Genomic DNA, 12733 nt, shown 5'->3' on the forward strand with positions numbered 1-12733 from the left:
CTCTTTTTTTCCCAAGCCATCCTCTATTTGTTGGCTTCTACTGCTGTTCTTACCCAATGACAATCTAGGACTATTTCCGGGTCTAGTGTCCATTTCCCCTTTAGCACTGTCTCCTTGGGGCCTTTCTGGGGTAGTATTACCATATGATGTAAATTTCCTTAGCGTGCCTGATTGAGACCCTTTGAGCCCTGCTCCCTTAGGACCTTTATTCTTCATATCCTCTATATATCATTTGTCTCCTATATGCTCTAGATGGGGGTATACCTCTCCTTTATGGTTTGTGCTCCAAACAGGTTTGCAGATTATTCTTGTATTTTGCTCTCCTGGGGCACCTGGGACTTTTCTCTTCTAAGCCCAGGGAATCCTCCTCTCTCCTCCTTGACCCCTGGATCCCACTGTCATTCAATAGTCCACTGCACAATAGACCCCCCAAAGCTCTCACTCACCCTTCTCTTCACAAGACGGTGGCTCCAAGCATAAGTGGAGGGCCTTCACATGTCCTGAGGGGGGATTCCTCTGGTCTTCCCACGTAGTGCCTCGTTTTTCCTCTCTGGGCTTCGTCCCAGGGATGCAGGGCGAGTCTCCTAATACTCCCAGTTCTCCCCGGATTGAACAGTCTACTGGCCGGGGGCCGCAGGCAACAGCAAGCCAGGAGACATGGCCAGTAACAAGCCGGGGGTTGTATGCAGCAATAGGCCGGGGGTTATGGGCGACAGGGAGCCGATAACAGTAAGCCGGCGTCTCCCTGTCTCATCATACGGCCGGCCGGCTTCTCCCAGAGATCCTCCGCGGTTGCATACACTCCCCCTCCGCGTCACCTCTCCTCCCAGCCGTCCAGATCCCTCTCTCACGAGGCACCGGAGGAGCCGGCGCGTCACTGCAGCCTCTGTCCTGCTCCCATCTCCATCTCTCCGGGCTCCATTTCACGCTCTCCAGGCTCCGGTGAGTCGTTCTCTATGGGTCACTAGGGAGGTCGGGAAGCGGGACCTAGCCGAAAGCTAGTGCCGCTCGCTCCCCTCAGCCGCCATGTCCAGGCTGCACTGAGTTTACGATATAAACCACTGATGTATTTATACATGTTGATCATATCCCCCCTTAATCTCCTCTTCTTAAGAGAGAATAAATTCAGTTCCTCTTATCTTTCCTCATAGCTGAGCTCCTCCATGCCTCTTATCAGTTTGGTTGCCTTTCTCTGTACTTTCTCCAGTTCCCCAATGTTCTTTTTGTGAATTGGTGCCCAAAACTGAACTGCATATTCCAGATAAGGTGATACTAATGATTTGTACAGGGGTAATATGATATCTCTCTCTGGAGTCTATACCTCTTTTAATACAAGAGAGGATTTTGCTCGCTTTAGAAACCGCAGCTTGGCATTGCATGCCATTATTAAGCTTGTGATCTACCAGAACTCCAGATCCTTCTCCACCATTGATTCCCCCAGTTGCACTTCCCCTAGTATGTATGATGCATGCATATTCTTAGCCCCCAAGTGCATAACCTTACATTTATCAACATTAAACCTCATTTGCCACATAGTTGCCCAATTAAACAGTGCATTGTGGTCGGCTCGTAAGTTGGAGACATCCTGTAAGGACGTTATTCCACTGCAAAGCTTGGTGTCATCTGCAAAGACTGAAATTATATTTTTAATCCCAGACCCTATATCATTTATAAATATATTAAAAAGTAATGGTCCCAACAATGAACCTTGGGGTATACCACTGATGACCCCAGACCATTCAGAGTATGAATCATTAACCACTATTCTCTGAATACGATCTTTTAGCCAGTTTTCTATCAATTTACATACGGATTTTCCCAAGCCTGTAGACTTTACATTACATATTAGCTGTGTATGGGGAACTGTGTCAAACTCTATTGCAAAATCCAAGTATACCACGTCCACTGCCACCCATCTGTCCAAGGATTTGCTCACCTCCTCATAAAAAGAAATCAGATTTGTTTGACAACTTCTGTCTTCCATGAATCCATGCTGTTTGTTGCTTAAAATATTTTTTTCCAGCAAGAACTCATCTATGTGGTCTTTTATTAAACTCTCCAGTATCTTCCCAACTATAGAAGTTAAACTAACAGGTCTATAATTACTTGGTAAAGATTTTAACCCATTTTTAAATATTGGCACCACATTGGCCTTACACCAATCCAGTGGTACTATGCCAGTCATTAAAGAGTCCCTAAAAATTAGAAACAATGGCTTTGAAATGGCAGAGCTCAATTCTTTAAGGACTTGTGGGTGTAGGCCATCCGGTCCAGGTGCTTTATTCACCTTTATTCTGTCTAAATATTTTTGGATCATATCAATTGTGAGCCAATGTGGATCATCTGGAGCTGTGTCAATGTCAATACCATGCCCATTATGGACAAGAGCTGCCCCATGCTCCTTTGTATACACAGAGCTGAAGAAGGTATTTAATAAATTTGCCTCCTCTTTGTCCCCAGTCACCCACTCTAGATTATTTTGTAAAGGGCCTACATGCTCGGACCGGACCTTTTTTACTATTAATTAGAGATGAGCGAATCGAAGTATCCGAAGTGGAATTCGAGTCGAATATCGGAAAAATTTCGATTCGTGCCGAATCCGAAAAATAGCCTAATTCGGACGCGCGAATCGAAATTTTTCAGAAAATGGCGGCTGACATGTGCGGCGACGGAGCGGGGATGTCTGGGAAGGCGCGCAGACAAGGCGCGCTGACCCATAATGCATTCCTCAACTACATGTGATCGCATCAGCCTATCAGCAGCCAGCCAGCCAGCACTGTGTAATGGTCGAGCTATAAATAGCGGCCATTTTGGAATTCTTCATTTGCCTGCAGTTATTGAACAGAGGCAGACCGCTCTGTACTAGGGACAGGGACAGAGTTAGGGCCACAGAAACGATAATTGGGGACAGAGAAAAGTTACTTAGGGACAGAGAACCATTACTCAGGGACACAGACTTGTTAATGAGGGCCACAGAATCGTTATTTAGGGACAAAGAAACGCTAGTTAGGGCCACAGAATTCATAATCAGGGACAGACAGAATTGTTACTCAGTGCCAGAGAATTGTTACTTAGGGCCACAGAAACGTTATTAGGGCCACAGAATTGTTACTCAGGGACAGACAGAATTGTTACTGAGTGCCAGAGAATTGTTACTCAGGGACAGACAGAATTGTTACTGAGTGCCAGAGAATTGTTACTTAGGGCCACAGAAACTTTAATTAGGGCCACAGAATTTTTACTCAGGGACAGACAGAATTGTTACTGAGTGCCAGAGAATTGTTACTCAGGGACAGACAGAATTGTTACTGAGTGCCAGAGAATTGTTACTTAGGGCCACAGAAACTTTACTTAGGGCCACAGAATTGTTACTCGCACAGACACAGAATTGTTACTCGCACAGACACAGAATTGTTACTGAAGGCCACAGAACTGTTACTTAGGGCCACAGAATTGTTACTCGCACAGACACAGAATTGTTACTCGCACAGACACAGAACTGTTACTGAGGGCCACAGAACTGTTACTTAGGGCCACAGAATTGTTACTCGCACAGACACAGAATTGTTACTCAGGGCCACAGAACTGTTACTTAGGGACAAAGAAACGCTAGTTAGGACCACAGAATTCATACTCAGGGACAGACAGAATTGTTACTGAGTGCCAGAGAATTGTTACTCAGGGACAGACAGAATTGTTACGGAGTGCCAGAGAATTGTTACTCAGGGCCACAGAAACTTTACTTAGGGCCACAGAATTTTTACTCAGGGACAGACAGAATTGTTACTGAGTGCCAGAGAATTGTTACTCAGGGACAGACAGAATTGTTACGGAGTGCCAGAGAATTGTTACTCAGGGCCACAGAAACTTTACTTAGGGCCACAGAATTTTTACTCAGGGACAGACAGAATTGTTACTGAGTGCCAGAGAATTGTTACTCAGGGACAGACAGAATTGTTACGGAGTGCCAGAGAATTGTTACTTAGGGCCACAGAAACTTTACTTAGGGCCACAGAATTGTTACTCGCACAGACACAGAATTGTTACTCGCACAGACACAGAACTGTTACTGAGGGCCACAGAAACTTTACTTAGGGACAAAGAAACGCTAGTTAGGGCCACGGAATTCATACTCAGGGACAGACAGAATTGTTACGGAGTGCCAGAGAATTGTTACTCAGGGCCACAGAAACTTTACTTAGGGCCACAGAATTTTTACTCAGGGACAGACAGAATTGTTACTGAGTGCCAGAGAATTGTTACTCAGGGACAGACAGAATTGTTACGGAGTGTCAGAGAATTGTTACTCAGGGACAGACAGAATTGTTACTGAGTGCCAGAGAATTGTTACTTAGGGCCACAGAAACTTTAATTAGGGCCACAGAATTTTTACTCAGGGACAGACAGAATTGTTACTGAGTGCCAGAGAATTGTTACTCAGGGACAGACAGAATTGTTACTGAGTGCCAGAGAATTGTTACTTAGGGCCACAGAAACTTTACTTAGGGCCACAGAATTTTTACTCAGGGACAGACAGAATTGTTACTCAGTGCCAGAGAATTGTTACTCAGGGACAGACAGAATTGTTACTGAGTGCCAGAGAATTGTTACTCAGGGCCCCAGAAACTTTACTTAGGGCCACAGAATTTTTACTCAGGGACAGACAGAATTGTTACTGAGTGCCAGAGAATTGTTACTCAGGGACAGACAGAATTGTTACTGAGTGCCAGAGAATTGTTACTTAGGGCCACAGAAACTTTACTTAGGGCCACAGAATTGTTACTCGCACAGACACAGAATTGTTACTCGCACAGACACAGAACTGTTACTGAGGGCCACAGAAACTTTACTTAGGGACAAAGAAACGCTAGTTAGGGCCACGGAATTCATACTCAGGGACAGACAGAATTGTTACGGAGTGCCAGAGAATTGTTACTCAGGGCCACAGAAACTTTACTTAGGGCCACAGAATTTTTACTCAGGGACAGACAGAATTGTTACTGAGTGCCAGAGAATTGTTACTCAGGGACAGACAGAATTGTTACGGAGTGTCAGAGAATTGTTACTCAGGGACAGACAGAATTGTTACTGAGTGCCAGAGAATTGTTACTTAGGGCCACAGAAACTTTAATTAGGGCCACAGAATTTTTACTCAGGGACAGACAGAATTGTTACTGAGTGCCAGAGAATTGTTACTCAGGGACAGACAGAATTGTTACTGAGTGCCAGAGAATTGTTACTTAGGGCCACAGAAACTTTACTTAGGGCCACAGAATTTTTACTCAGGGACAGACAGAATTGTTATTCAGTGCCAGAGAATTGTTACGCAGGGACAGACAGAATTGTTACTGAGTGCCAGAGAATTGTTACTCAGGGCCCCAGAAACTTTACTTAGGGCCACAGAATTTTTACTCAGGGACAGACAGAATTGTTACTGAGTGCCAGAGAATTGTTACTCAGGGACAGACAGAATTGTTACTGAGTGCCAGAGAATTGTTACTTAGGGCCACAGAAACTTTACTTAGGGCCACAGAATTGTTACTCGCACAGACACAGAATTGTTACTCGCACAGACACAGAACTGTTACTGAGGGCCACAGAAACTTTACTTAGGGACAAAGAAACGCTAGTTAGGGCCACGGAATTCATACTCAGGGACAGACAGAATTGTTACGGAGTGCCAGAGAATTGTTACTCAGGGCCACAGAAACTTTACTTAGGGCCACAGAATTTTTACTCAGGGACAGACAGAATTGTTACGGAGTGCCAGAGAATTGTTACTCAGGGACAGACAGAATTGTTACTGAGTGCCAGAGAATTGTTACTTAGGGCCACAGAAACTTTAATTAGGGCCACAGAATTTTTACTCAGGGACAGACAGAATTGTTACTGAGTGCCAGAGAATTGTTACTCAGGGACAGACAGAATTGTTACCGAGTGCCAGAGAATTGTTACTCAGGGACAGACAGAATTGTTACTGAGTGCCAGAGAATTGTTACTTAGGGCCACAGAAACTTTAATTAGGGCCACAGAATTTTTACTCAGGGACAGACAGAATTGTTACTGAGTGCCAGAGAATTGTTACTCAGGGACAGACAGAATTGTTACGGAGTGCCAGAGAATTGTTACTCAGGGCCACAGAAACTTTACTTAGGGCCACAGAATTTTTACTCAGGGACAGACAGAATTGTTACTGAGTGCCAGAGAATTGTTACTCAGGGACAGACAGAATTGTTACCGAGTGCCAGAGAATTGTTACTCAGGGACAGACAGAATTGTTACTGAGTGCCAGAGAATTGTTACTTAGGGCCACAGAAACTTTAATTAGGGCCACAGAATTTTTACTCAGGGACAGACAGAATTGTTACTGAGTGCCAGAGAATTGTTACTCAGGGACAGACAGAATTGTTACTGAGTGCCAGATAATTGTTACTCAGGGCCCCAGAAACTTTACTTAGGGCCACAGAATTTTTACTCAGGGACAGACAGAATTGTTACTGAGTGCCAGAGAATTGTTACTCAGGGACAGACAGAATTGTTACTGAGTGCCAGAGAATTGTTACTTAGGGCCACAGAAACTTTACTTAGGGCCACAGAATTGTTACTCGCACAGACACAGAATTGTTACTGAGGGCCACAGAACTGTTACTTGGGGCCACAGAAACGTTAATCAGGGACACAGAATTGTTACTGAGGGCCACAGAACTGTTACTTAGGGCCACAGAATTGTTACTCGCACAGACACAGAATTGTTACTCAGGGACACAGAATTGTTACTCAGGGACACATAATCGTTTAATTAAAGAGTATGTCAGACCACATGCAGAGGAGTGGCAGAGGAGGCAATGTTTTAGGAGCGAGCAGACGTGGCAGCAGAGGAAGGGGTCGAGGCAGCACTATTCGCAGCCAGAGGCCAGTGCTCCCGGTGTCATCCAGCGGTCGTGTCTCCACCGACAACCCTGCCATCGTCGATTGGTTGGCTCGGTCGTCTTCCTCTTCCCAGGTCACCTCTGACACCTACAGCCAACGGTCGGTGGGTACGTCAGACACAACCGTTAGTTGGCATGGCCCGGGACCTAGCCCACTGAAATCACGTGTCCTCTACCTGCCCCTGTCCTTTGGTGTTCCCTCACCAAGCGAAGAATCGCATGCTGTGGGCTCAGCCCCACTGTACAGTGAGGAAGAGCTAACAGAGGGCGGTCAGGAACGAGGGGAGACATCCGCCTTTTCAGCAGCTAGGCGAAGAAGTAGTGGCGAGGAGAGTGGCCCGGTAGCCGGTCTAGAGACAGGTCTGTCTCCTGACCCAGACGCAGCCGAGGGGGCTAGTAGTGAGGCGGAGACCCTACTTGATGATGAGGAGGTTGATCGCACTTGGCAGCCTCGTCGTCATCAGGCAATTTCTTCCGCATCATCAGGAGAAGAGGGTGGCAGCTTGGCAGTGAGCGAAACAGTCGGTGGGTTGCCCAGGAGACAGCAGGAGGGTCGCAGCAGTGTCAGTGGAAGCAGTGTCAGTGGAGCCAAACGGCCACGGAGTAGAGCACCAGCTCCACTGCAGCCTACCACCACGGCCAGTAGTGGTGCCGGTGTGCACGGAGGAAGCAGCAGTCAGCCAGTGAGGAGTATCGGGGGCAAAGTTTCCTACTCGGCGGTGTGGCAATTTTTCGTCAAGCCGCCCGAGGAAGTAAACGTAGCCGTATGTCGACTATGTGGCCAGAAAGTCAAGCGTGGCCAGGGGGCCCATGTTGGGACTATTTGGGCCATGTTGGGACAATGGGAGACCTCCCATTGCTGCTGTCTCCATCGCCACACTCTGCCATGTGCCACTTTCAGGTCTCCTCACACACTGCTGGTGTGTTCAGTTTTTTGACATAGGGTGCTGGCAGATTACGGGCCTCCCATAGCTGCTGCCAGGCCCCTAATCTGCCATAGGCCCCTATATACCGCCTCCTCATGCTGCTGCCAGGTCCAGAGTCTGTCATGGGTCCCTGTACGGCCTCCCATTGCTGCTGTCTCCATCGCCACACTCTGCCATGTGCCACTTTCAGGTCTCCTCACACACTGCTGGTGTGTAGAATTTTTTGACATAGGGTGCTGGCAGATTAAGGGCCTCCCATAGCTGCTGCCAGGCCCCTAATCTGCCATAGGCCCCTATATACCGCCTCCTCATGCTGCTGCCAGGTCCAGAGTCTGTCATGGGTCCCTGTACGGCCTCCCATTGCTGCTGTCTCCATCACCACACTCTGCCATGTGCCACTTTCAGGTCTCCTCACACACTGCTGGTGTGTAGAATTTTTTGACATAGGGTGCTGGCAGATTATGGGCCTCCCATTGCTGCTGCCAGGCCCCTAATCTGCCATAGGCCCCTATATACCGCTTCCTCATGCTGCTGCCAGGTCCAGAGTCTCTCATGCCATGTGCCACTTTCAGGTCTCCTCACACTGCTGGTGTGTAGAATTTTTTGACATAGGGTGCTGGCAGATTAAGGGCCTCCCATAGCTGCTGCCAGGCCCCTAATCTGCCATAGGCCCCTATATACCGCCTCCTCATGCTGCTGCCAGGTCCAGAGTCTGTCATGGGTCCCTGTATGGCCTCCCATTGCTGCTGTCTCCATCACCACACTCTGCCATGTGCCACTTTCAGGTCTCCTCACACACTGCTGGTGTGTAGAATTTTTTGACATAGGGTGCTGGCAGATTATGGGCCTCCCATTGCTGCTGCCAGGCCCCTAATCTGCCATAGGCCCCTATATACCGCTTCCTCATGCTGCTGCCAGGTCCAGAGTCTCTCATGCCATGTGCCACTTTCAGGTCTCCTCACACTGCTGGTGTGTAGAATTTTTTGACATAGGGTGCTGGCAGATTAAGGGCCTCCCATAGCTGCTGCCAGGCCCCTAATCTGCCATAGGCCCCTATATACCGCCTCCTCATGCTGCTGCCAGGTCCAGAGTCTGTCATGGGTCCCTGTACGGCCTCCCATTGCTGCTGTCTCCATCACCACACTCTGCCATGTGCCACTTTCAGGTCTCCTCACACACTGCTGCTGTGTAGAATTTTTTGACATAGGGTGCTGGCAGATTACGGGCCTCCCATAGCTGCTGCCAGGCCCCTAATCTGCCATAGGCCCCTATATACCGCCTCCTCATGCTGCTGCCAGGTCCAGAGTCTGTCATGGGTCCCTGTACGGCCTCCCATTGCTGCTGTCTCCATCACCACACTCTGCCATGTGCCACTTTCAGGTCTCCTCACACACTGCTGGTGTGTAGAATTTTTTGACATAGGGTGCTGGCAGATTATGGGCCTCCCATTGCTGCTGCCAGGCCCCTAATCTGCCATAGGCCCCTATATACCGCTTCCTCATGCTGCTGCCAGGTCCAGAGTCTCTCATGCCATGTGCCACTTTCAGGTCTCCTCACACTGCTGGTGTGTAGAATTTTTTGACATAGGGTGCTGGCAGATTAAGGGCCTCCCATAGCTGCTGCCAGGCCCCTAATCTGCCATAGGCCCCTATATACCGCCTCCTCATGCTGCTGCCAGGTCCAGAGTCTGTCATGGGTCCCTGTACGGCCTCCCATTGCTGCTGTCTCCATCGCCACACTCTGCCATGTGCCACTTTCAGGTCTCCTCACACACTGCTGGTGTGTAGAATTTTTTGACATAGGGTGCTGGCAGATTATGGGCCTCCCATTGCTGCTGCCAGGCCCCTAATCTGCCATAGGCCCCTATATACCGCTTCCTCATGCTGCTGCCAGGTCCAGAGTCTCTCATGCCATGTGCCACTTTCAGGTCTCCTCACACTGCTGGTGTGTAGAATTTTTTGACATAGGGTGCTGGCAGATTAAGGGCCTCCCATAGCTGCTGCCAGGCCCCTAATCTGCCATAGGCCCCTATATACCGCCTCCTCATGCTGCTGCCAGGTCCAGAGTCTGTCATGGGTCCCTGTACGGCCTCCCATTGCTGCTGTCTCCATCGCCACACTCTGCCATGTGCCACTTTCAGGTCTCCTCACACACTGCTGGTGTGTAGAATTTTTTGACATAGGGTGCTGGCAGATTACGGGCCTCCCATAGCTGCTGCCAGGCCCCTAATCTGCCATAGGCCCCTATATACCGCCTCCTCATGCTGCTGCCAGGTCCAGAGTCTGTCATGGGTCCCTGTACGGCCTCCCATTGCTGCTGTCTCCATCGCCACACTCTGCCATGTGCCACTTTCAGGTCTCCTCACACACTGCTGGTGTGTAGAATTTTTTGACATAGGGTGCTGGCAGATTACGGGCCTCCCATAGCTGCTGCCAGGCCCCTAATCTGCCATAGGCCCCTATATACCGCCTCCTCATGCTGCTGCCAGGTCCAGAGTCTGTCATGGGTCCCTGTACGGCCTCCCATTGCTGCTGTCTCCATCGCCACACTCTGCCATGTGCCACTTTCAGGTCTCCTCACACACTGCTGGTGTGTAGAATTTTTTGACATAGGGTGCTGGCAGATTACGGGCCTCCCATAGCTGCTGCCAGGCCCCTAATCTGCCATAGGCCCCTATATACCGCCTCCTCATGCTGCTGCCAGGTCCAGAGTCTGTCATGGGTCCCTGTACGGCCTCCCATTGCTGCTGTCTCCATCGCCACACTCTGCCATGTGCCACTTTCAGGTCTCCTCACACACTGCTGGTGTGTAGAATTTTTTGACATAGGGTGCTGGCAGATTACGGGCCTCCCATAGCTGCTGCCAGGCCCCTAATCTGCCATAGGCCCCTATATACCGCCTCCTCATGCTGCTGCCAGGTCCAGAGTCTGTCATGGGTCCCTGTACGGCCTCCCATTGCTGCTGTCTCCATCACCACACTCTGCCATGTGCCACTTTCAGGTCTCCTCACACACTGCTGGTGTGTAGAATTTTTTGACATAGGGTGCTGGCAGATTATGGGCCTCCCATTGCTGCTGCCAGGCCCCTAATCTGCCATAGGCCCCTATATACCGCTTCCTCATGCTGCTGCCAGGTCCAGAGTCTCTCATGCCATGTGCCACTTTCAGGTCTCCTCACACTGCTGGTGTGTAGAATTTTTTGACATAGGGTGCTGGCAGATTAAGGGCCTCCCATAGCTGCTGCCAGGCCCCTAATCTGCCATAGGCCCCTATATACCGCCTCCTCATGCTGCTGCCAGGTCCAGAGTCTGTCATGGGTCCCTGTACGGCCTCCCATTGCTGCTGTCTCCATCGCCACACTCTGCCATGTGCCACTTTCAGGTCTCCTCACACTGCTGGTGTGTTGAATTTTTTGACATAGGGTGCTGGCAGATTATGGGCCTCCTATAGCTGCTGCCAGGCCCCTAATCTGCCATAGGCCCCTATATACCGCTTCCTCATGCTGCTGCCAGGTCCAGAGTCTCTCATGCCATGTGCCACTTTCAGGTCTCCTCACACTGCTGGTGTGTTGAATTTTTTGACATAGGGTGCTGGCAGATTATGGGCCTCCCATAGCTGCTGCCAGGCCCCTAATCTGCCATAGGCCCCTATATACCGCCTCCTCATGCTGCTGCCAGGTCCAGAGTCTGTCATGGGTCCCTGTACGGCCTCCCATTGCTGCTGTCTCCATCACCACACTCTGCCATGTGCCACTTTCAGGTCTCCTCACACACTGCTGGTGTGTAGAATTTTTTGACATAGGGTGCTGGCAGATTATGGGCCTCCCATTGCTGCTGCCAGGCCCCTAATCTGCCATAGGCCCCTATATACCGCTTCCTCATGCTGCTGCCAGGTCCAGAGTCTCTCATGCCATGTGCCACTTTCAGGTCTCCTCACACTGCTGGTGTGTAGAATTTTTTGACATAGGGTGCTGGCAGATTAAGGGCCTCCCATAGCTGCTGCCAGGCCCCTAATCTGCCATAGGCCCCTATATACCGCCTCCTCATGCTGCTGCCAGGTCCAGAGTCTGTCATGGGTCCCTGTACGGCCTCCCATTGCTGCTGTCTCCATCGCCACACTCTGCCATGTGCCACTTTCAGGTCTCCTCACACACTGCTGGTGTGTAGAATTTTTTGACATAGGGTGCTGGCAGATTATGGGCCTCCCATTGCTGCTGCCAGGCCCCTAATCTGCCATAGGCCCCTATATACCGCTTCCTCATGCTGCTGCCAGGTCCAGAGTCTCTCATGCCATGTGCCACTTTCAGGTCTCCTCACACTGCTGGTGTGTAGAATTTTTTGACATAGGGTGCTGGCAGATTAAGGGCCTCCCATAGCTGCTGCCAGGCCCCTAATCTGCCATAGGCCCCTATATACCGCCTCCTCATGCTGCTGCCAGGTCCAGAGTCTGTCATGGGTCCCTGTACGGCCTCCCATTGCTGCTGTCTCCATCTCCACACTCTGCCATGTGCCACTTTCAGGTCTCCTCACACACTGCTGGTGTGTAGAATTTTTTGACATAGGGTGCTGGCAGATTACGGGCCTCCCATAGCTGCTGCCAGGCCCCTAATCTGCCATAGGCCCCTATATACCGCCTCCTCATGCTGCTGCCAGGTCCAGAGTCTGTCATGGGTCCCTGTACGGCCTCCCATTGCTGCTGTCTCCATCGCCACACTCTGCCATGTGCCACTTTCAGGTCTCCTCACACACTGCTGGTGTGTAGAATTTTTTGACATAGGGTGCTGGCAGATTACGGGCCTCCCATAGCTGCTGCCAGGCCCCTAATCTGCCATAGGCCCCTATATACCGCCTCCTCATGCTGCTGCCAGGTCCAGAGTCTG

This window comes from Staurois parvus, unplaced genomic scaffold (assembly GCF_062004578.1).
Source record: "Staurois parvus isolate SC_StPar_1 unplaced genomic scaffold, SC_StPar_1.0 ptg001119l, whole genome shotgun sequence".
NCBI classification, from domain to species: Eukaryota; Metazoa; Chordata; class Amphibia; order Anura; family Ranidae; genus Staurois; species Staurois parvus.